We start from the raw sequence: 23,691 nt of genomic DNA, 5'->3' as shown, positions 1-23,691 counted from the left end.
GTTATTTCACCTTGGTGCTTTCAAGTAAGATTAGGTAGAAAGAAATCATCTGGTGAATTTATTTAAAATGCATATCCCCAGGGGACACCTGGGTGGTAGTCAGTTAAGCATCCAACTCTTGGTTTCGGCTCGGGTCTTTTTTTTTTTTAAAGATTTTATTTATTTATTTGACAGAGAGAGCGAGCGAGAACAGGAACACAAGCAGGGGGAGAGGGAGAAGCAGGCTTTCCGCAGAGCAGGGAGCCCGATGCGGTGCTCCATCCTGGGATCATGACCCGAGCCAAAGGCAGACGCTTAACGACTGAGCCACCCAGGCGCCCTCGGCTCAGGTCCTGATCTCAGGAGTCTCCTTGAGATTCTCTCCTTCTCCCTCTGTCCCTCCCCCCATATGCTCATGCACCGCATACGTATTCTCTCTAAAATAATCTTTAAAAAAAAAATAAATGCAGATCCCTGATCCCACCCTCAGATTTTTTTTTTTTTTTTTTAAAGATTTTATTTATTTTTATTTGAGAGAGAGAGAATGAGAGAGAGTGAGTACATGAGAGGGGGGAGGGTCAGAGGGAGAAGCAGACTCCCTGCCGAGCAGGGAGCCCGATGCGGGACTCGATCCAGGGACTCCAGGATCATGACCCGAGCCGAAGGCAGTCGCTTAACCAACTGAGCCACCCAGGCGCCCCCACCCTCAGATTTTTAAGCAGTGTATCTAGGTGGGACACCAGCATCTGCATTTTTAGCATGTATCCCAGATTCTGATGCTGGAAGCCTGTAGATCATACTATAGAATGTCACCGAAAACCATGTATTTGATGTTAAATGCTACCAGATTCTTAAACACAGATTCAGGGGTGCCTGGGTAGCTCAGTTGGTTAAGCGTCTGCCTTTGGCTCAAGTCATGACCCTAGGGTCCTGGGATCCAGCCCTGCTCAGCAGGGAGTCTGCTTTTCCCTCTCCTTTGCCCCTCGGCCCACTCCTGCTCTCTCTCAAATAAATAAAATCTTAAAAACAAACAAACAAACAAAAAACAGATTCAAAGTTAATTTGCCTAGGCTGACACCTTAGTTACTAATTATCAGACCAGGAATCCAGAACTCAGGCCTGACTCCACAGTATTTCAAGCTATGCCTTTGGAGTTTTTTTTTTACAGATCAACATTCAAGTGGGCCATAAAGGCTTAAGTCACTTCAGGTATTAGCAGACCAAACTCTGAAAATGGTTTTTAGACAATACTTCCTTATCTTCTCAATCTTTAAACTGTGTGATACAGTTCTTCAGTTAATTATAAATCATGGTATAAACATTATATATAATACACATTATATATATATATAATAGAACTACAGAACTACAGCCTGTAGTTCTGTAGTTCTATTATAATATAGACGTCTAATATAACAGAACTACAGCCTATGCTGCAGTGTGTGTGCGTGTATAAATAATGATATAAACATTATATACATTTTTTTATATACACAAATAGGCTGTAGTTCTGTTTTGACCTCAACTAGTTCACAAATATTTTAACAGCATGTTCTTGTCAGTATTACTGGAAAAATTACTTTCCACTTACCTGTGGACTATTAAGTGCATTTGTTTTTTTTAAGATTTTGAGACAGACAGTGATAGTGAGAGAGCGCATGAGCAGGGAGGAGAGGGAGAAGCAGGCTCCAGAGCCAAAGGCAGATGTTTAACTGAGCCACCCAGGTGCCCTATTAAGTGTATTTTAAGTGAATTTGACACAGTACCAAAATATATTCCAGAAATTTAGGGTTATCTCAAGTTACAGTGGGGTCCTATGTAACTTTCAAGTTTCTACTTAGATTACTGAAAACCAGAATGGGCTCAGGCACATGAATGAACAGCCTATGTAAAGTCTACCTCTTAGCTTGGACAACTGAGCAGGTAGGTATTAATATTAATTAATAATTACTTGCATTAACTTGGTAGTATAAGCAGGAGTATCAAATAGGTCTCTGAATCTGGGTATAACTTTGGTCCCATGACAATAAACAATTACACAGTTAACATTTGTTTTCATGTCTTTTCCTCCGTCCAGTTGGAAGTGGTAGAAGAGTGCTGTATAGGCTTACATTCACCAGAAATAGGTATCAGCTTGGATATAAAGTGTTAGCTAACTTGGGGAGTTACGCTGCATGTACAGTGCCTTGCACTATGCGTTGTAGTTCGAAATGTAACTTTTAACAGAGAGCAATTCAACTGGTAGCCACAAGTGTCTTTTTAAAAAATACCTCAAGTTATTTCTTCTGGTGCCTATCTCATCAAAGGAAATGAAATCACATTTGGACAGTGAGTCACAGTGTCAGGATCTAGTAATAACCAATTTCTTTTGATATTTTTGATTATACTGAATCCTTACCTGTCTTGGCTATTCCCTTCTTTTTGCTGACATCTTTCCATTTATTTTGCCCATTTTAGTTAAACCTCTTAAGGGAAATGGCAGCTCACTTAAATTATTAGGTAATGACAGTGAATTCAAGCAATGAAATAGTACATAACTGTCAGAACTGGATTTTCCACTTTTTGTTGAGAGTTGTGTTGCTGTTAATAAGTTAGTTGATGATTTTCTCTTGTGCATTTTTTTGTTTCTACAATCATACCTTCCTCCCATAAATAATTAAAAGAATCTATCTCAGACTTCTCCTCCAGGTAATGTGTCTTGGTAATCATAGCTAGGCAAGAACAGACAAGTTTTGTTCAAGTTTAATCTCCTAGTCAAATGAGCAGTTTTCTGTAATAGTGGTTGTGAGGATCCCAGTCAGGTTTGGTTGGTAAGTATTAATGATATTGGTATAAAAGGCAAATACCACCTTTTTAGGACCAGTAATTTCTCAAAAGAAACCTAGACTCTTGGTCATTGCTACGCTTTTTTGGAATGGTCATAAAAATGCACTATTCTTCCAGCAGAAGGTTGGTTAAATACGCAGCCATCAAAGCCTTGAAGGTACACGAACAGAACAGGAATGGAAAGGAAAAATAATCAAATGAAAAGTATGGAGTATTCAGAAAAAAATTACCTAAGTACTTCAGAGCTCTTCCACTTTTCCCCTGGCCCAATCCTGATTCCTTTGGGAAATGGTCAAACTGCCCTGAAGTAGACTGTGATTTTGGCCTCTAAGTAGGAAGATTTAAATAAAAACCCTCTTCATTCCCACATACCCTCTTATTATTTCTCATTATTTCTTGCCTCTTCCAGAGCCAAACTTCATAAAAATAAGTTCTCTACATTCAGTACCTATTTCTTTCCTCACTCCCCTAACTCCTGAAATGTGGCATCTTAGTAGTCAATTCTTCAACTTTTCCATTACAAGCAACCCAGAACTCCAACAAATGCCAAACAGGTCCCAGGAATGTGAAAGAGAATGGCAGAGTTTATCTGGAAAATGAGAAAATCCAGCAACCCATCTCAGGCGAATACACAGCAACATGAAAAGCAACAAAAATTGCTCATAAATTATCTCAGGACCAGCAGGAAACAAAGAAGCAAACAATTTTGGAAAGACTCACAAAGATGAATACTGAAAACTGTTCATGGGACTGAAACTCAAAACAAGCATAATGCCCAGCATTAAATATACAAAGAGTAAACAAAGCACACTTGAAATGAACATTCTTGCATTGAGACTGTCAAATGTAAAAGGTAATAAATGTAAAATTCATTACCAAAGTAACACTTAACTTTCAACACATTCACAATTGTTGAGACAGAATAAATGTACCATACTATTGTTAGTATTCCATTGAAATAGCAGAAGACTGGTAAAGGTCATTTACTACTACACTTCTGTAAGATGCTAGTTTCAATATAGCAATTGTAAGTGCACTAGTATGACAATGTTGTTTGCAGTTTACTTTTATGTTACCACTTCTGCAATTACTTTATTTCACCATGTGTAAAAACTTGAAGAATTTTTTTCTCTATTTTTGTCTTATATATAAAATACTAGGAAACACAAGGAAATGGCTCTAAATATACCTACATTGAGCCAAGAGAATAAACGCCATCTAGTTTGATGAGGACAATTACTAAGAAACTGTAAGATCCCACTTCATACTATACTAACAAGTAAGAGTCTGCAGCGAGAGGGTAAGGAAGGAGGAAAGCTGAGTTTTGGGCTCAAAGTGTTAAAAAAAAAATTGTCACTTAGGTTATATCGAAGATTATCGTTCCTAATTTTTATCTTCTGGTGGTGGAGTAGCTCAAACAAATCCCCAGGCTATTCAATTTGATAAACACCTATGTGCTAAATTCATCAAATCAGGAATTAGGTGTTAAGAGGGAAAGTGATGAACATTTCCTAAAAGGTTTTAAGATACAACTCACTGAGAATTAGCCTTTACAGCAAATTCAAATCCATATAGCATCCTCAAAAGACTCTATATCAAGTTAAGAATTTTAAGTATGTGCCCACTTGCATAATTGCTTACAACTGCACATCTCTATAGTTCCCTTAAAAGGCTTTATATTCATAAACATTTACATTTGATTAAATTCATCTTCACATACTTACTCTTGCAAAGAAATATTTTCTAGTGCTACAATTATCCAAACCTATTAAAAATTGAAAAATAGAATCGTAGAATAAACAGGGCTCACTTTTCTGGTTAATCATTAACTCTGCACATTTGGATTTTAAATCTTGACCCAGGGATATTTACTGCATTTACCTTCAGTGGCCTATAAAATAAAGCAGTTAAAATTACGGCCAATTTGTTACAAACATAATGGGTCAACTAAATAAGACTAGAAAACATACATTTCAGTTTCCTATTAAGTCAAAGTAAAGTGTTTAAAATATGAAATATTAAAGTTCCAGAATGCGTTAAGATCTACCCTAAAGTCCAACTGCTTAACTCTGTATGTCATACTTATTTGTGTTCACTAAGAATGTACACCAGAAAACATCTAACTTAATCTAAGGTGAGGTCTGAAAAGATACCTTTTGGTAAAATGTTTTTTTCCCCTTTAAGTTTGCTTGTCTGAACTCCGATCAGGTTAGAGTAATTTTAATGTAACTGCTGGGTCTGTATCACCTTTCGGTTACTGACATTCATTTCTGATAGGTAAGAAAATTAATTCTATTTTGGAAAAGATACAGAAAGGCAGACAATAGAGCTGTTCTCTCAAATTTCATAGCTTGGAATATAAAAGCATTACTTTAGAACTTTGTAAGATATGAAACAATTCTAACATTTTTCATGATTTAGAACATCATTTTAAGGGAATTAACTACAGTGATTCTCAATGAAGACAGAACCTGATTTTCATAATCAACTTGGGGCTTCTTCAAGCTACACAGGTACACAAGCTAAAATTGTTATTACGTAATTTTTTTTAACTTTAGTCACTCAGGCACAACTATAATCTCTCAGAACGTAACTCAGTAACAGGTATTTCACATTCCTTTTAGTACTATGGGCTGTAAAAGATTGTTGCCCTGTAGCACTATATGAAAGGAAGGACTGGAACTGTATTTTGCTAGGAACTTGGTCATACAAATTCGACTTAACAAATTGTTGGAAGAATATATCTGAGTCAATCCCTGTCCTTGGGGCTCTAACTACTCTGTGGCTAATTTTTAAAAACAGCCAATAAAAAAATTAGTTTACCCAACTGTTAAAAAAAAAAAAAATTGAAAATTTACATGTTCCAAATCCTTTGCTAAACACTTTACATAGATAATTTTGTTTAATCTTTATCAACATCCCCACAGAGGCTGCTATTATCAATGAGGCTTAGGATGTTACTAATGTCTGTAATACTGAGCAAGCCATTTAAGATAGATTTCAAACTGAAGCAGCAGAATCCAGGCCAGTATTTCTCAAAATACTAAAGTCAGTCTTCATATTCCATATCTAAGACGGCTTCCCTCCTCTAAAGATAGATCCATTAAGTGCTTGAATCCTAGGGCTGCATTAATCATTTCAAATGCTTGTCCTCTTGGATCTTGTATTTATTCTTTAGCAGACATACATGACATAATGTTATAGGATTTTGAATGTAAAGAGCCCAAATTCAGTACTGGATCAAAGGATATGGAGCTAAAAAAAAAAAAAAAAGAGAGAGAGAGAGATACTCTATTGTGTATCATTTACCTAAATATCAAGAATACTAAGATAACATCAATAATTTAAAAAATTTAGGATTCAGGGCAAGGAAAGGACTTACTGAAAAAAAATTATTTTCAGAAAATCCTAGTATCTTATTGCCTCTTTCTAGATATTTGATTCTGTTAAATATCTAAATAGCTTTATTATAATCTTGTGATAGCATGAGCTCTTACTTGGATAAGTGTCTCTTATCATTACTTTCTTGGTATTATGCTAAACTCTCACTCTAAGAAATATCTAGGTAAGTCAGGATATCACAGTACTCAAGGCTAAACTGAAATCTTCTCCCCCAATCCACCTCCTCACCAATGTATAAATTGATCTCCAGATCATTTCCTCATCTACACATTTTCAGAATTCATTTATGGGTATAATTAGTAATAAAACTAAAATCTTTGCCTAAACTTCTGTTATTACTAGTGTAATGCACCACAATAAACACAAAATCAGGATGTGGAGGACAACTGTACCCTACCCCTGTATACTCAGTTTTAAAAAATATAGAATAACTGGTTCCAACCTGGCAGAATAATTCAACAGGGATGAGTGGATGATAGCTATACATTTTTAGAGTCCTACAGGTGATCCTGACACTTAACACTGCTGAAAAAACTCTTGCCATAAGAGCAAATGACTCAATACTCTTTAATGAGCTACCTATAATACAAATCAACACTCTAATTGTAAGTTGTTTTATCCACCTAAGGCATTCTTAATCCCACTTTTCAGTTTTTCTAACCCAGTGTTTTCTCTGGGACACTGAGGTTATTCTTTCAGAAGCTGGTGTCACCAATTCCTCAAATATTAACTTTGTAAAAATTTCTAAGAATGCAGAATTTTTTCCCTAAAAGTTAAAGGTTAAATCATGGAGTTTTTTTTAGATATTAAATAGATGTTTCATTTCATTATGGTTAGATGTCCACCGGATATAAGCCTGGAAAAACTTCAAACTACCAAAACATATGACAAATCATAAATTATAGAAATCACTGCATTATATAGGTCTAGTTTCTCACCCATAAGATATCTAAGCAATCTGCCCCCACCCCCAAAAATTTGTCTTCCATAGTAACTCAGACTGAGGTTATTGCTTATATAAAGAAATATTTTATACCACGAACAAGAGTCACTATAGGTTTGTAAAATAAGACACACCAGCGAACCAACGCATAAAAATAATTTAAGAGTTTGAAACTAAGCCTAAATGCAAAGCTGTCCACTGTTTCCTCTCTGTTAAATGTAGTTATACTGAAGGTCAGAAAGAAAACAACAAACATTTTGTTCCCTTTCCTATACTTACCACAATTATTTGCAAAGGTGTTTCTGAATAACAGAAATATCTGTATGAACCTTTCCCAGTTTGTACTGCATGGATGAGACCAACACATATTATATCACCTTTGTTAAAAATGAAACAAAGCCTTTCATCTTGTGACTTGTGTCCAGAAACATGACAGACGATGATTCTTCTGTTTTTGTAGTTATCATCTGTATACATCTGAAAGACTGTTTCTACCATGTTTTATTATTTTCAATCACTCTGCCTAGCTTTTCCGGATAGGAGAATCCATCCATCAGCTGTAATATTACTAACTACTAACAGAGAGGTGAAATGCATATCCTTAATGACCCAAAGTAACAAGTTAATAATTTTGTTTTCAGAATAACTGTGCAAAAGGGAGGGAGAAAAACATAAATATATCGCATTTTTAACCCTTCAGACACCCTCAGGAGGAAAAGAAATTTTCCATCTTTCATAGTGTAGACAGACTCTGAAAAAGAACAAATACACAGCATTGTTTTAGTAACACAATTGGAAAAAAAATACAGTTCATTTGAGATACTGAGCAAAGTAACTTAAAGACCAGTAACTTTGGTTTCAGTTAGTTAAAAATAATTAGTTCTTAAGGTAATTGTATATATTGAGTACCACAAATTAAACACTAACTGTATTTTTAAAATAAGTTGGTGATCCACGCTAATGAACATCCTGCCTTCTCAGTATCTACACTCTAAGTTTATCCAGGAACCCACGTTACTTCGAAACCAACCGCCAGCGGTCAATAGGGCTATCATCAATAATATCCCTGGCATTTTAAACCGGCTGTTACTCCTTTAGACCTTAGTCTTTTCTTAATTGGGGCGCCAAAGCACCGTCCCTTTCCAGGTTGGCTATTAGAGCCAAAACCGATTTCTTTGGACCCTTTTGGCAAGTCACTCTTGTATGAAAAACCAATGAGGGTCCGAAACCTTGCGGAGGAGTAAGGAAGGTTGGAATATAAGTGACAAAAAGATAAAAATAAAATCGGGAGGTACAACCCAATTCCGTGGGTGGAAGCTGGCTTCTCCGACCGAAGTGAGAAGGGTCGCCGTCCCGGGTCTCCGCACCCCAACAAAGACGCCAACCGCTCCGAGGGTCCTGTTAGCGTGCCTAAGTGATGCTCTGGGCCCAGAAGTAAACTGACTCCCTCAATCCCTTAGTAAGGAAAAGGACCAGGACGGGTAGGGTGCCTATACAACCTGCTGGACCGTAAGGCCGAGGCCCAGTCGACCTCTTGATACTGCCTCCAGCCGGATCCGCCCTACAATGTCCCCAGTTGCTGCGTCCACACCCGGGTCCCCAGGTTTGGGCCCTAGGCTCTCCAACCGGTTTATCCTCCGCCTCACCGTCCCCACCGCACCACCAATCGGCTCGCGCGCTGCCTAAAACCTCTGCCAGGCTCCGCCGACTGTTCCCGGCACTCCTAACATGGCGGCCGAGTCCCCTTCGCTCCTTTGGCCCAGTCTGGGCGCCACCGACCTTGGCGCATTTTGGGCATTGTAGTTCCCGCGATAGCCTCGGTGTCCTGCCAGGCCTTTAGAAGACTACGATTCCCAGAATGCACCGCTCCTGAGCATGGCTATTGGGGCCTTTCGGACAGAGGGATGATGTCATTGCAAAAACCCCACTGCATTCATTGTGCTACGGTCTATCCACCCCCCTGCTGCTGCTGGGCTTGCGATTGCCGCTTGCTCCAGCTGAGCTAAGAGTAGCAGCAGCACCAGGGCAGGGACTGACTCCAGCCCTTGGACTTAGGACATCGCAGCACGTTCCCTTGCCTGCGTGACTCATTCGCACATCAGTTCTGTTTATGCCTGGGGTGGGGAGAAATATCCCAAACCAGGTGAGTTGAAGTGATTTATTCAAACGGTTCTACCAAGTTATTCCTCCCGCTTAATTCTCAAGGCTTTCTTTTGGGAAGATGGGGGCGGGAGGATTGGAGAGGTGTTCGCAAGTGCTGCTAAGTGAAAAGCTCTGTGCAATTTGGGTCACTGCAAAGAACAACTCTAGCAACCTTCCTCCGGCGGAGGACCGATTCCTGCCAATTCCCTAGTCGCAACTCCCCTCAACCTTTTTGAGGATTGGAGAGGGGGGCTGGGTTGGGGAGGATGTTGGGAAGTGCTCTTAGAAAATCAGAAGAAGACAGAGGTGGGGGACTGCAGTCCTGTCACATACGGCCCCGAGTGCTGAGGTTTGAGTGGGAAGGGGTGATGCGTGGGGAGAAATGGAGACAGTGATTTAATGTGGTTGCACTACTTTAGAACATTTCTGTGTCGCTTGGGCAAGTACACGCTATTTATTTTTAAGATGAGCGTGCTTCTGAGTAGGTTAAGTTTCGTGGGGCTCTATTTTATGTGTATGTGTCTGTGTCGTTTGTCTCGCCTTTTCTGCTGTTTTGAGGTGACAGTGTCCTTTAATGGTGCACTCCCCTGCCAGTCAGAAACATTTCACGTGTCTGGGGAAGCTTCTTTTAGGCTGCTGGAAGCAGCATTTTTGTTAAGTGTTTTTCTTCTTCCCACTGCAGGATTGTTTGGAAGTGGACAGATTTGTGCTCGTGTGAGTGTTTTAAATTATGTTGCAGTAGGCTCCTTGCCACTGACAATGGTACCATAATGAGCTGCCTTTTCGTGAAGCACAGTCACCAGTCACAACTAACGGTTTGGAGAAGGGGTCATTAGGGAAACCCTGGTTCATTTTAACGCATTAGGGAAAGGGAAAGTTAGAAGCACTGTTAACCTTCATTTGCCATTACTGAAAGGTACCCGAAAGGTATCTTCTGAGAGGGAAGGGAAACCAAGGCGCATAGAAGTGGGGGTTTTGTTGGTTTGTTTTTTGGGGTTTTGTTTTTAAGCGAACTGACACATTTAATAGGACAGAAAGCATTCTGGCTTACATGATTTTGGCTCTTGTGAGAGTTATTAGGATGATTAGTGCAATAAATGTTACTTTGGAATAAACAGCTGGCTGACTCCAGAACAGATGGGGCCAGTCTTAGCTGAGAGATCTACAACCTTGGAAATGAATGGACTTGGGGTCAACCACACCCCCTCCTGGAATGTCAAAAGAAGGAGAAATGCCAAAGCATTTTATGCTTAACTCTAAAATGCCAAACCTTTTTATAGCCAGGTCAGGCATTGGGTGAAAGTCATTCCTGGTTAGCTTCTGCTGCTGAACAAATTTTCTTCATTTTCCATTCAGACCCTTAGGTCTCCAAAGTTGCAGCTGGGTGATGCTTCGTTAAACGCTGCTTGTTACTGAATGCAAAGGACAGTCCATTGTATGGGCTTTGTAGTAGAGTGATTTATTGAGATGCAATGAGCAGCTTTGGGATTTGGGAAAAGACTGCCTGGCTTTGCTTCTCTCTATGTTTCTCTGATGCTTATTGTCTATTCTCCTGGGCACCTTACCCTTTTTGCCTGTACCTTCCTTGCCCCACCCCTCTATGTCCCTTGAAGTTCTTTCAGTTTCTTTCCCTGTTTCTCCATTTACAATTCTCACTTTTCCTCTCTGTTTCAAAATTTCCCTCTTATCACCAATACATCAAGTCTCTTTAAGTCTTTTTCCAATCTCTGAATACCCTCCCCACCCCTTCTCTACCTCACCCAGAAACTCCAGGGTAGAGGTAGACTGTGTATTTATTCCACAGAGTCCTCTTGGAAGCTTTGACTTTTCTTTTTCTTGCAGTGGGTGCTAGGCAGGATGAGCAGCAACGAGCCTGACACTTTGGCCTGGTTTGTGGCTTCTGTGACAGACATAATTTGGCCTCAGCAGCTTGTGGACAATGCAATGTTGCAGTTGAGCCCATGTCACTGTAGTTTTCATTGGTACCTGTATTAAGAACTGCCAGTGCATTAGCAAGGTTTTAAAATACTATATATGAGGGGCACCTAGCTGGCTCAGGAGGAAGAGCATGTGACTCTTAATCTTGGGGTTGTGAGTTTGGGTGTATAGAGATTACTTAAATAAATAAAAACTTAAAAAGAAGGGGCACCTGAGTGGCTCAGTCAGTTAAGCGTCTGCCTTTGGCTCAGGTCATGATCTCACAGTCCTGGGATCGAGCCCCGCATCGGGCTCCCTGCTCCATGGAGAGCCTGCTTCCCCCTCTCCGTCTGCCACTCACCCTGCTTGTGCTCTCTCTCTCTGTCAAATAAATAAATAAAATCTTTAAAAAAGAAAAAAACTTAAAAAAAAAATCAAATGCTTTACATGAAATGTTCTCTTAATTCCCAAAGGAAAAAAAAAGACTTCAAAGGGCTTCTTCCTCATTTAATACTTTTTTTTTTTCCTGATTCCTGCTCCAGTAAGTGGTGCGAAGGCCATCTTTTCTGTTGATTGCTGAGGAGCAATCCAGGTGGACAAACTGCCCATTTGTTTTATTTTTTTGAAGACACTTGGAGTAACAACAGTGTTCCCTCCTGTGGTGTCTTCTTTATGGATGAAAAAAAATTTTTTTTAATTTGTTCTCTTAAGGAGAAGGGTGTGGTGGTGGTTATGTTTGTCTGTTTAACGTTAGTGCTTTTCCAGGCATAGAGAGTCTAACTGTTGTTGGTATGGAGGCAACTAGTGTGACAGGCAGATTCAGAAGTTGTCTTCCTAGACCTCTCTCTCACCACCTTCTCATTCCTAATTTTCTTATTCTAAGATGCTCCATCTCCTACCCACGCTGTTTAGTGTTTTGGGGGGACAAATGGGCTGAATGATGGGTTAGATTTGTCTCCATCACTATGTCTGTGACCTTGAATAACTGTGCATTTCTTTCTGCCTCTGTTTACATATTTGCAAATGGATAATGATCCTTGCCCCTTGGCTTACTTAGCCTCATGGCATAGCCTGCTACAGTTTGCTCCTAGCCCATAATTCTGATGACAAATATTAATTGAGCAGCTACTGTGTTTTAAGAACTATGGATACATCACTGGAAAGAGAAGCTTCCCTGGGTGCCTCAGTTGGTTAAACGTCTGACTCTTGATGTTGGCTCAGGTCATGATCTCAGGGTTGCGAGATGGAGCCCCACATTGGGCTCTGCACTCCGTGTGGAGCCTGCTTGAGATTCTTTCTCCCTCTCCCTCTGCCCCTCCCTCTGCTTGCTCATGCACGTGTGTGCTTTCTTTCTTTCATTTTTTTAAATTAACATATAGTGTATTATTTGTGTCAGGGGTACAGGTCTGTGATTCATCAGTCTTACACAATTCACAGCACTCACCGTAGCACATACCCTCCCCAATGTCCGTCACCCAGCCACCCCATCCCTCCCACCCCCCTCCACTCCAGCAACCCTCAGTTTGTTTCCTGAGATTAAGAGTCTCTTATGGTTTGTCTCCCTCTCTGGTTTCGTCTTGTTTCATTTTTCCCTCCCTTCCCCTATGACCCTCTGTTTTGTTTCTCAAATTCCTCATATCAGTGAGATCATATGATACTTGTCTTTCTCTGATGACTTATTTCGCTTAGCATAATACCCTCTAATTCCATCCACGTCATTGCAAATGGCAAGATTTCATTTTTTGATGGCTGCATAATATTCCATTGTATATATATACCACATCTTCTTTATCCATTCATCTGTCGATGGACATCTAGGTTCTTTCCATAGTTTGGCTATTGTGGACATTGCTGCTATAAACATTGGGGTGCAGGTGCCCCTTCGGATCCCTACATTTGTATCTTTGGGATAAATACCCAGTAGTGCAATTGCTGGGTCGTAGGGTAGCTCTGTTTTCAACTTTCTGAGGAACCTCCATACTGTTTTCCAGAGTGGCTGCACCAGCTTGCATTCCCACCAACAGTGTAGGAGGGTTCCCCTTTCTCCACATCCCCACCAACAGCTGTCATTTCCTGACTTGTTAATTTTAGCCTTTCTGACTGGTGTGAGGTGGTATCTCGTTGAGGTTTTGATTTGGATTTCCCTGATGCCAAGTGTAGCTTTCTAAATGAATAAATAAATAAATAAAATCTTAAAAAAAGGAGCGAGAAAGAGAATTTTCCCCTGCCCTTATGGAGTTTCTGTTCTAATAGGGAGACAATCATTGGACAAGTAATCACAGTGTGATGAATGTTACTGCCAAAAGGGGATGTACTATATGGTGGAATAGGAGTGCCTCACTGGTACTTTCACCTTCTCTAGGGAAAGCAGGGAAAGATTCTGGTAGGAGGTGACACTTCAAGAAACTTTTAAGAGTGAGTGGAAGTAATTTAGGTTGGCAATGAGAGGTGATTACAGGGAGCCAAAGAGGATTTCTGACAAGGGAAACTGCATGTTCAGAGTACAAAGGAAAGAGTGGTAAATATGAGGATTCGAAAGGAGGTCAGTCTGTATATGGGAACAGAGCAAGGGGAGAGAGACCAAACCAGACTGGAGAGGTGGGCAGAGTCTAGAAAGTGGGCAGTTTTCTGAGCCTCGCGTGAATTTTGGTCTTTATCCTAAGAGCAATAGGAACCTAATAAAGGGCTTTAAATAGCTAGGTGAATTATATATGTAGAATGATATGAAAAACATCACCTTGGCTGTTAAGTGAAGAAGAGATTGGAGAATATTGGCCAAAGTCAATGTGTGGAGGACAAGTAGCACGTCATTCTTGTAGTCTATGTGAGGGATAATGGTGGATTGGATTTAGAGTGGTGGCAGAGGGCTTGGAGAGAAGGAAAGAGATTAGGGAGATGCTAAACTTGAAGATTATAATTGATAAGATTACTGATGGATTGGTTGTGGGGATAGGGAGAAGGGGGAGTAGAGATGTACTTGAATTTTTCCTTGAGCAACTGGGAATGCCATTTTCAGAAAAAGAGAACACTGGACAGAGACCAGATTTTTGTTTGTTCAAGGAGGGACCTTTGGCCATGTTGAGTTTGAAGTTCCAGACAGACATCTAAGATCTTTCTCTCCTTCACCCTGTCCAAGTGTAGGATGTAGCATAGTGGACTTGAAGGGAGCTCTGGTGAAGCTTGCTACTTCTTTATTAGCTGTATGATGTTGGACGTATTATATTCTTTTTCTGAACTTTAGTTTCCTTATCTGTGAAATATGTTAGTCTGCTAATTTATACTGATTTTCCCCTAGCTGTATATGTATGGTGCTAAGAATACAGAATTGAATAAGATAGTGTTTCCTTTGAAAGAATTCACTCAGGTGAGGGAAACAAACATAAGTAGCTACATAAAAAGAGTTATGTGGGCCATGCTAGGAGAGCACAGCCCCAAGGAAGGCTTTCCTTCTTTCTTATTGGTGAGAGGGGCCGGAGACCTTTGACCTGAGACATGAAGCAAGAAGGAGCTCTCCAGACCATTCCCAGGCACCTAATAGCATGTCTTGCAAAGATTAGGCACTCTGAATGTTTGTTGATTGAGTATATTAACTTAAGCCACTGAGGGTCCATTCAAAGGAAATATCAATGCATTGGAAGAGGGCATTTAGTAATGCAAGTGTCAAATCTGAGACACTTTTAACAAATCCATTAAAATGTATTCCTGAGACCTGCACCCTTTGAGGTGTTATGTAGATGACTTGTAGTGAAATTCAGAAATATTTCAGATCTGGTTTCTTTTTGGGCTGAACTTCCTTTATTCAAGTTAGTTTCTCAAAAAATAATTTTATAATTGTATAGAGTTCCCTAAATCAATGGGTCTCACACTTATGAATTGTATAGATAAGCAAAATTACAAAAAATAAGGTAAAATTGGCTGAGCTGTTGACAATGGTTATTTTTCTATAGTAGAGATAGATTTTTAAAAAAATGACCCCTTCACTTTTATCTCATAAAATAAAGGACATTTAATAACAAAAATTGAGGGAGACCATACTTTTAAAATTAACAATATATTGAGCTTTATGAAAAATTCTCTACATTGTCTTTATTTTTCTCATTTTGTTGCAGACTAGTAAAAAAAAAAGATGAAAAAACATTAGAATGTTATAATAATTTATGGAACCATTGCCGTATTTTCTTGGCTATGGTGGAAATGTGGCCCATCTCCAAATAAGAACACTTCCAAGTATGGAAGAATTTTGTATGGACCACAGATAATTTATTTTCAGTTCCTTCTCCATAGTAATCTAATTGCTGAAAACTAGATAGGTCTACTCAAGATGTGTCTAAGGTCACAGTTCTTCACTTGTCCCTGGAGGATCCTCACGAAGACCATGATCCCTGGGATCATATGTTAAAGTGTGTGTGTATGAGAGAGAGAGAGAGAGAATTCACGTGCATATATTTTTCTATCACTATATATGTGTCTTTGGGCAAGTTATTTAACTTCTTTGAACCTCAGTTTTTTTGCAAGATTGTTATGAGGTTTAAATGAGATAATACGTTTTAAATGTCTGGCACTATGCCTGGTATAGCTGATGCTCATAGTAACTGTTTTTAACATTATATTTATTTCTTTTTGTTTGTTTGTTTTTTAAGATTTTATTTATTTATTTGACAGAGAGAGATATAGCGAGAGAGGGAACACAAGCAGGGGGAGTGGGAGAGGGAGAAGCAGGTTTCCCGCGGAGCAGGGAGCCCGACGCGGGGCTCGATCCCAGAACCCTGGGATCATGACCTGAGCTGAAGGCAGACGCTTAATGACTGAGCCACCGGTTTAAATATTTTATTTATTGGCTGATCCTTGCTTAGTACCCATAGTGGTAACACAAAAAAAAAAGATAAGTGTAACTAGACAACCTGATGCAATGAGAAGTAAACAACATCACTGATGCAGAATTCTTGACAGAAATGCTTACCCTAAATCTAATCATGAAGAAATAATCAGGCGAATCCAGACTGTGGGACATACTGCAAAACAGCTGGCCTGCGATCTTTGAAAATGTCAGTGTCATGAAAGACAACCAAAACAAAATAAAACAAGATATATGGGGGACTGATCTAGATTAAAGGAGACCGGAGCTATGACAACTAAAAGCAACATGTAACCCTTGATTGGATTCTGGACTTAAACAAACAAACAAAAAGCTGTAAGGGACATTTTGGGGACAAATGGGGAAATGTGAATGGGAGTTGTATATTAGATAATCAGTAACAATGTTAGTTTTCTTGGACGTGATAATGCTTCCATCTGCTTAGCCTGACATGCTGTGGATATTGGTGTCTAGATCAGTTGCCATTCCTGAATTCCGTTAGGAATGTCACACCAAAGCTAGAAGGCATCAAGGGCTGCTTCAGAAGGTAGTGATTTTCTTGGTCACTGCAAGTATTTAATCAGCCTACAGGCTGTAATACCACTTACTGGGAATACTGTAAGTGATTTTTAAATGTCCTTTCTAGGGGTGCCTGGGTGGCTCAGTTGCTTAAGTGTTCGACTCTTGATTTCAGCTCAGGTCATGATCTTGGGGTCCAGAGATCGAGCCCCACATTGGGTTCCACACTCAGTGCAGAGACGCTTGTGCTCTCTCAGATGAATAAATAAATAAACAAATAAATAATCTTTTTTAAAAAGTGTCCTTTCTAAACACTATCCTGTCATTCTTCTGCAAGAAGAATGCAAACTTCTAGAGCTGGTACTCTACCTTTGATATCACTAGAGGTAGTAATACAGGTGGAGTACTAGCTGCTTCCAAAGTGAAGAGGAAAGAATGGCAAGGGGCACATAAATATATATATCTTAAAATTTTTTTTGAGTCTAGACATACGATTAATCAAAATTTATTTTAGAAATACACAATGAACTGGATAGGGGAAATTCCCCTTAATTCCACCTCACAAAGATAATCAACTTTGAAGTTTTGATGTATATTCCTCTGTCATTTTTTCCCCACCCATATACTAATGATATTATTATATATAATTCTGCTTGCTGTCTCTTAATATATTTTGAGCAGTTGCCCCACATATTTGCATGTCGCTCTAACTTACCTGTTTTCGTGGCTGTTAGGCACCCTGCAGTGAGCACTTGAGAAGGCATCCTTTTGTGATGAACTTGTGGGAATATTTCTGTAGAATACATTTCTGGGGGTAGAAATGCTGGGTCAGAGTTCCTCTTTAATTGCCCCCTAATTTAAATTCTTATCATTTCTACATACCTTTGCCAAGTCCATTAGCCACTAGAGCTAAACTCTTAGTAAAGGAAGGAAGTTGTGATGGATGAACAGAAAGTGGGCAAAAATGGAATCACAGAGCTCCTGCTGGTTTTTGTGAAGGCTATAATAATAAAGGTTAGTATGTAAATAATATGGAAACCTCTGGAAAGAGACATAAAATACATCATCTCTACCTACAACACAGCATGATATTTAAAAAGTGAACTGAAACAATAAAGCAACCAAGAGTTTTCCCCAGAAAATTCTGCAGAAAATTTTTATTTTTGAGTTATGATTAGCTTCACTAAAATGTGGCAGCATCAACCCTGAGATGAAAATAACCCCTTCTGCTCACTTCCTCTCTATCTCAGTCATACCACCACACTAGAAAGGGGAATTTAAGCTCCACTTTTTAAATATCTGAACCAGGTGGGTAAAAGGTCTGATTGTTTATCTTTCTGAATATTGATAGAAGCAATCCCAGGGCAGATTTTTGGCATTTTTCTGTAGAACAGGTATGAACTTAGGAGTGGTCATCAGTGACTCACTGTGCCCTAGCAGAGACCCTGGGGAAAAGACTGTGAGAATCACAAGCTATGAATTATTTCTATTCTTATGTGGCTGGGTTGAGCAAACACAGATTTGAGCGCTGCACTATGCGGAAATTTATCTTTTCAAGTCTCAGTTTCTTGTTCTGTAAAATGGGGGTTATTGTGACACCAAGATGAGATAATGTATATAAAAGGACTTTGGCAAATTTATATGTACATGCTGTTGTTAAGGTGCTGCTGTGTCTGACTGGGCCACCTCATGTCGTTCTTTCCTTTAATTCCAATGGCATTTGTATGCCAAAAGATTTTTTAAGGCATTCTGTCTCATAATGTCTTATTGTTACTTCTTCAACATTTGTGGGCATAAACTAAATGCAAGATTCTGTGCTGGGTTTTCTGGTAAGTAAATAAAGATGAAACCATAATAAGCCTTCCTTCTTCCCCACTTTTATTCTAGGAGACTAAGATCTTTTAATGAGAGTCTTCAATAAAAGATGTTTTACAAAGGTATATTATGTATGCTGTTTTATAATCTTAAACTTAGGTGGTAGATTTTAGTTCCATTTTTTCCAGATAAATGAGGAAATAATTCTTAGTGAGGTTAAGTAACTTTTTTTTTTTTTTAAGTTACCTAGTTTAAAAAAAAGTTGCAGATGGCGCTAGGTAGATTTTCCGGAAACAAAACCAAAAGCATCTCCAGCTGCTTCCTATTTTTGCCTTGCCTTCTGATCAAAAGCATAAGCTTCATGAAGGCAGGACTGGCTGGTGGCATTTACTTTGATATGGCTCATTTTACCTGCAGGCACACAGGGAGGAGCTTTCCTTCTGCCTGTTGAGTTTGTTGAGTTAGTTGAAGCCATGATGTGAATTATCATAGCATCTACTAAGTGCCAAATGGTTTACATGTTTTATTTGATTTATTTCCCCCAACTCATTTTGAAAAGTTTCAGATATGTAGAAAAATTGCAAAAATTTTACCGTGAACATTCCATATACCCTTCATCCAGATTAATTTGCTTTCTCTTTCTGCATCTGTGCACACATGTGCGTGCACACACACACACACAGTTTTTCCCAAGAAATCACTTAAAAGTGAGTTGCAGACATTATAACACTTTATCTCTGCCCACTGGAGCATGTATCTCTTAAGATGCAGGAAGTTCTTCCATCTAACCATAATACTGTTACCCTGAAACACTGAAATTTTGAAGAGTCCAAGTGTGTTGCCTTGGTAAATTGGATTGGTCTGATTGTTTTCTCTTTATCAGACTCAGGTTCAACACTTGTAGTAGGAATTCCAAATAGACAGTGTTGCATCTTTTTCTTTGTATCACATTAGGTGACACATAGTGTCAGTTTGTAACATCACTGGTGATGTAAGATTTGGTCATTTGGATGAAGTGGTATTGCCTGATCTCTTCATTGTAAAGGTACCTGTTTCTCTTTGTAATTAATACAATAGTCTGTGGGGAGATACTTTGAGATTGTTTGAATATCCTGTTCCTCAACAGTTTTTATCCACTGGGTTTAACATCTATTGATAATCATGGCCTAGGTCAATTGGCATCTATAAAAGGATGATTTTCTAATTTGCTCTTTCCTTCTATATTTATTACCAGGCATTTTCTGATAGATCAGGTTTCAGCTCCTTCTTTTCTTCCTCCTCCCCCTCCTCCTCCTCCTCCTCCTCCTCCTCCTCCTCCTTTATTTAAGCATTATCTGGACCCCTGGATTATTTTTTACCCTCAGGGTGTTATAATCCATTACCAGCCTTCTGCCTTTTTCCTTAGAGATTTTGCCCGTTTTACAAGTGAGGAAATTAAGACCCAGAAAATACAAGTAACTTTCTGAGAGTCACAGCTAGTTAGCAGAGGGGGCCAGACGCAGACCTAGTTTTGATTAACTCTGAAGTAGTTTCTGCTCCTTTTTGCCTCGCAGCAGTCCAGGGACAAAAGATTACCTGATGAAATTAAGTTAAAAAGAAAAAACAAGCATTGCATCATTGTTGCTAATAGCAAATGATTGGAAACAACCATAAGTGTGTCAGTAGAAACAGGTTAAATAAATGGGTATGTTCACACAAGGGAAAACTATTAAACCACACACAAGAATTAGGGTGTTCTCTAATACTGATATGGAAAGATCTCAAAGGATATACTAAATGAAAGAAGGAATAGTAGGTATTTTGTGAAAGAAGTGGGGAGAAGAAAGTATATTTGAATTTGCACAAAGAAACCCTGGAAGGATATAAAATAACAAAGTAACTTGTTACTGGAACAGCGCTGTAAAAGTGAGTGGGGTATGTGTTGTGAGATTTCTTAAGATTTACTATTTTATAATGTTAACTTATAAAATAGCTTTATTGAGATATAATTCACACCTCACACAATTCACCCATTTAAAGTGTACAATCAGTGGTTTTTAGTATGTTCATAGAGTTGTGCAACCATCACCACAATCAATTTAGAACATTTTCATTATCCTAAAAGGAAACCTTTTACTCATTAGCATTCATTTATCATCTCCCCCACTCCTGTACCCCACCCTCACAAACTGCCCCAAGCAACTACTTTCTTGTCTTTACTTTCTGTCTCTATAGATTTGCCTATTCTGGACATTGCATACAAATGGCATCAGGTAATATGTGGTCTTTTGTGACTGGTGTCTTTCATCACTATGATCTTTTCAAGGTTTATCTGTGTTGTAGCATGGATCAGTTCTAGTTTTATTACCAAATAATATTCCATTGTATGCATATACCACACCAATTTATGGACATTTGGGTTGTTTCCCCTTATTTTATTTTATTTTATTTTAGAGAGGCAGAGGGAGAGGAAGAGAAAGAATCTTAAGCAGGCTCCACACCTAGCGTGGAGCCTTATACAGGGCTCAATCTCACAACTCTGAGATCATGACCTGAACCAAAATCAAGAGTTGGACGCTTAACCAACTAAGCCAGCTAGGCACCCCTCACTTAAAAGAAAAATTATTTAAGTAATCTCTACACCCAACATGGGGCTTGAACTCAGGACCCCAAGATCAAGAGTCACATGCTCCTCTCACTGAGCCAGACAGGTACGCTGGCTTGTTTCTACTTTTTGACTATTAGGAATAATGCTATCAACATGTACATACAAGGTTTTAAATGTACATTTGTTTTTATTTAATTTGCATCTGTACCAGGAGTGGGTCAACTGCTAACTCTATGAGTGCACTTTTGAGGAACTGACAAATTGTTTCCAAAGCAGCTGTACCATTTTACATTCCCTCCAGCAGTATATGAAGGTTCCATTTCTCCACATCCTTGCCAACACCTGTTATTATTTGTCTTTTTCATTATGACCATTCTAGTGGGTATGCCACATTGAGTTTTGAATCATAGGAATGTAATACCAATGTATTTCAAAAATAAAATTAAAACAAAAAATTTAGAAAGAAATGGCAGCTCAAAAAGAAAAGTTTCAGTTGGAGAGCCAGAGGTCAGTTTGTGATGAGATGGCCTTAGGGTAGGGATAATTTTAGGTTTTCCTTGTTCAGCCTGGTGTCCTGATGCATATACATTTCCATCTTCTGCGTTTTAGTACCAGCTGACTTCTCCTCCAGTGCTCTCCTAGATTCATTGTCCAGAGAGTAGGGGGCTTAGGTATAAAGTACTGTCCTCAGGATTTCTAGCACTTTAGAAGCAGCTCTAGAGATTCAGTGGCTAGGACCATGCTAGTTCTTAAGACCAGAGAAGTACCAGGATTCTGTGGGCCATGATAACCTCATACTGTTTTCCCCAGTGCTGATAGTAAGGGCATTAGAATAAGATGCTTTAGCTATTGGCGACTGGTCTAGGAAGCAGTGGGATGCTTTTGAAGAATCTCAAGTGTGAGAGCCACAAAATGGAGTTTGAATTTGTGTTCTGGCATGTTTAAGCTGTGTGATCTTGGACAACTCATGACTTCTCTGAGCCTCAGTTTTTTTCATCAATAGTAGAGGAGCCTACCTAAAGTATCTCCTCACAAGATACTTATTGGGTATAAAGGAGGCGAGAGTGACTTTACAGTGGAGAAACATGGCAGACACCACTTTTACTAGATGATTAAAGTTAATACCAGTGATGGGACAAATCATCATCTGAGAAGGACACATCACCTGTGTGGCATTCCTGCCAAAAATGCATAACTTGAATCTAATCACAAGGAAATATCAGATAAATATAAATTAAGAAACGTTCTACAAATCAAATGGACTGTATTTTTTAAAAATGTCAATGTCATGAAAGACAAAGACAGGAATAGTTCTAGATTAAAGGAGACTAAAGTCACATAGAAACTAAATATGACATATGATCCTGGATTGATTGGATCAGAGAAAAGTTTTCTCTTTCTTTTTTAAGATTTTATTTATTTATTTGTGAGAGAGAGAGTGCGAGCACACGAGTGGGGCGGGGGGGGGGTGGAGAAGCAGAGGGAGAGGGAGAAGCAGACTCCCACTGAGCGGAGAACCCAATGCAGGCCTTGATTCCAGGACCCCGAGATCATGATCTGAGCCAAAGGCAGCCGCTTAACTGACTGAGCCACCCAGATGCCTGGAAAAATTTTTTCTTTTGCCATAAAGGACATTATTTAATTTGTCAATTGATGATATTTGAATAAGGTTGAGATTAGATTATATAGGTATTAATATTAATTTTCTGATTTTGATCATCATATTGTGAAGATAAAAGAGTATGTCCTGATTTTTAGGGAGATACTATGTTTAGGGATAAACTAATATCTATATCAGAGAGAGAGATAAAGCAAAGTGGTAAAAAATTAACATTTGGGTAATTTGGGTGAAGGGTATATATGAATTCTCAGTAATTTTCTTGAAGTTTTTTTCTTTTTTAGTTTAAGTCTGAAATTAATTAAAAATAAAGAGATAAAAAAGGAGGGAAGGAAGATGCCAGTACTTAGAGCATAGGGTTGCCGTGAGGATTAAACAAGGCCCTGTATGTCAAGGCTCAGTATGGTGCTATCACCTGGCAGCCTTCAAGTACATGTGGACATCCTGGGATGGGCATGGCAGCCAGTCGCTCTTAGCTATTACTGGGGAGCCAAATTGAAATTGACATGTGGCATATGGTGACAATACTGTTCCGAATCCAAAATTGGGATTCGTGGTCTGAGAAAGAATTTATTTATTTAATTGCAAAGTCTTACCAAAAAGAAAGAAAGAAATACATATATACATATATATGTATATATAGAGAGAAATACAATCATATTTGGTTACCCATTTAATACATTATCTCAGTATAGTGTTAAATTTACAAGAAGGCATGATTATCCTAGGAAAGTTAGAGGTTATGGTCCCTTAGGGCTATTTTTGGACCAATATTAGCATTTGGGTCACTTCCTCTTACCTTCTCTCTTTTTTTTTTCTCTTCCCTCAACTACACAATCAAGTTTCTGATTTTGTCTGTGAGAGTCATTTGAATTAGCCATGTCAAATGTTAATTGTTTTGGCAGAGAAAAAGAAGCTTGGATAAGCTTTTCCTTCTAAGACTCAAAAACTTGCCTTTCTAAGAGCTAACTTTGGAAGGAATGTTTCTGGTCTGGAAAATTCGGATAGCAACCTCAAAAGGAATTTATGTCCTAGAGGAACTGGGAGTGGGGTGGGGAGCTCAATTTCCTCTGAGACAGATTGAAATA

At 39.0% G+C, this 23,691-nt stretch overlaps 1 protein-coding gene and 1 long non-coding RNA gene across 15 annotated transcripts in view; one reads left to right on the top strand and one right to left on the bottom strand.

Moving 5' to 3' along the window:
- The window catches only part of LOC118540524 (uncharacterized), a 64,105-nt gene extending 55,157 nt beyond the window's left edge, over positions 1-8,948 (bottom strand). For 7 of the 14 annotated variants that reach the window (XR_013442492.1, XR_004919691.2, XR_013442489.1 and 4 more), the window contains exons 1-2: positions 8,797-8,948; positions 7,430-7,901 (exon numbers count right to left, since the gene is read on the bottom strand). This is a non-coding gene — a long non-coding RNA (uncharacterized LOC118540524). The other 7 variants (XR_013442490.1, XR_013442495.1, XR_013442497.1 and 4 more) reach the window with 5 other exon arrangements.
- A 125-nt stretch (positions 8,949-9,073) lies between these two features.
- RAB30 (RAB30, member RAS oncogene family) overlaps positions 9,074-23,691 on the top strand; it is an 83,183-nt gene continuing 68,565 nt past the window's right edge. The window contains exon 1 of the mRNA XM_036099726.2: positions 9,074-9,293. The gene's annotated coding sequence lies outside the window, so the exon portion shown is untranslated. The remainder of the gene's footprint in view (positions 9,294-23,691) is intronic.

The sequence above is a fragment of the Halichoerus grypus genome, chromosome 11 (assembly GCF_964656455.1).
Source record: "Halichoerus grypus chromosome 11, mHalGry1.hap1.1, whole genome shotgun sequence".
Lineage (NCBI taxonomy): Eukaryota > Metazoa > Chordata > Mammalia > Carnivora > Phocidae > Halichoerus > Halichoerus grypus.
The sequence above is the reverse complement of the archived record's forward strand: the minus strand, read 5'-3'. Positions and strand labels throughout refer to the sequence as shown.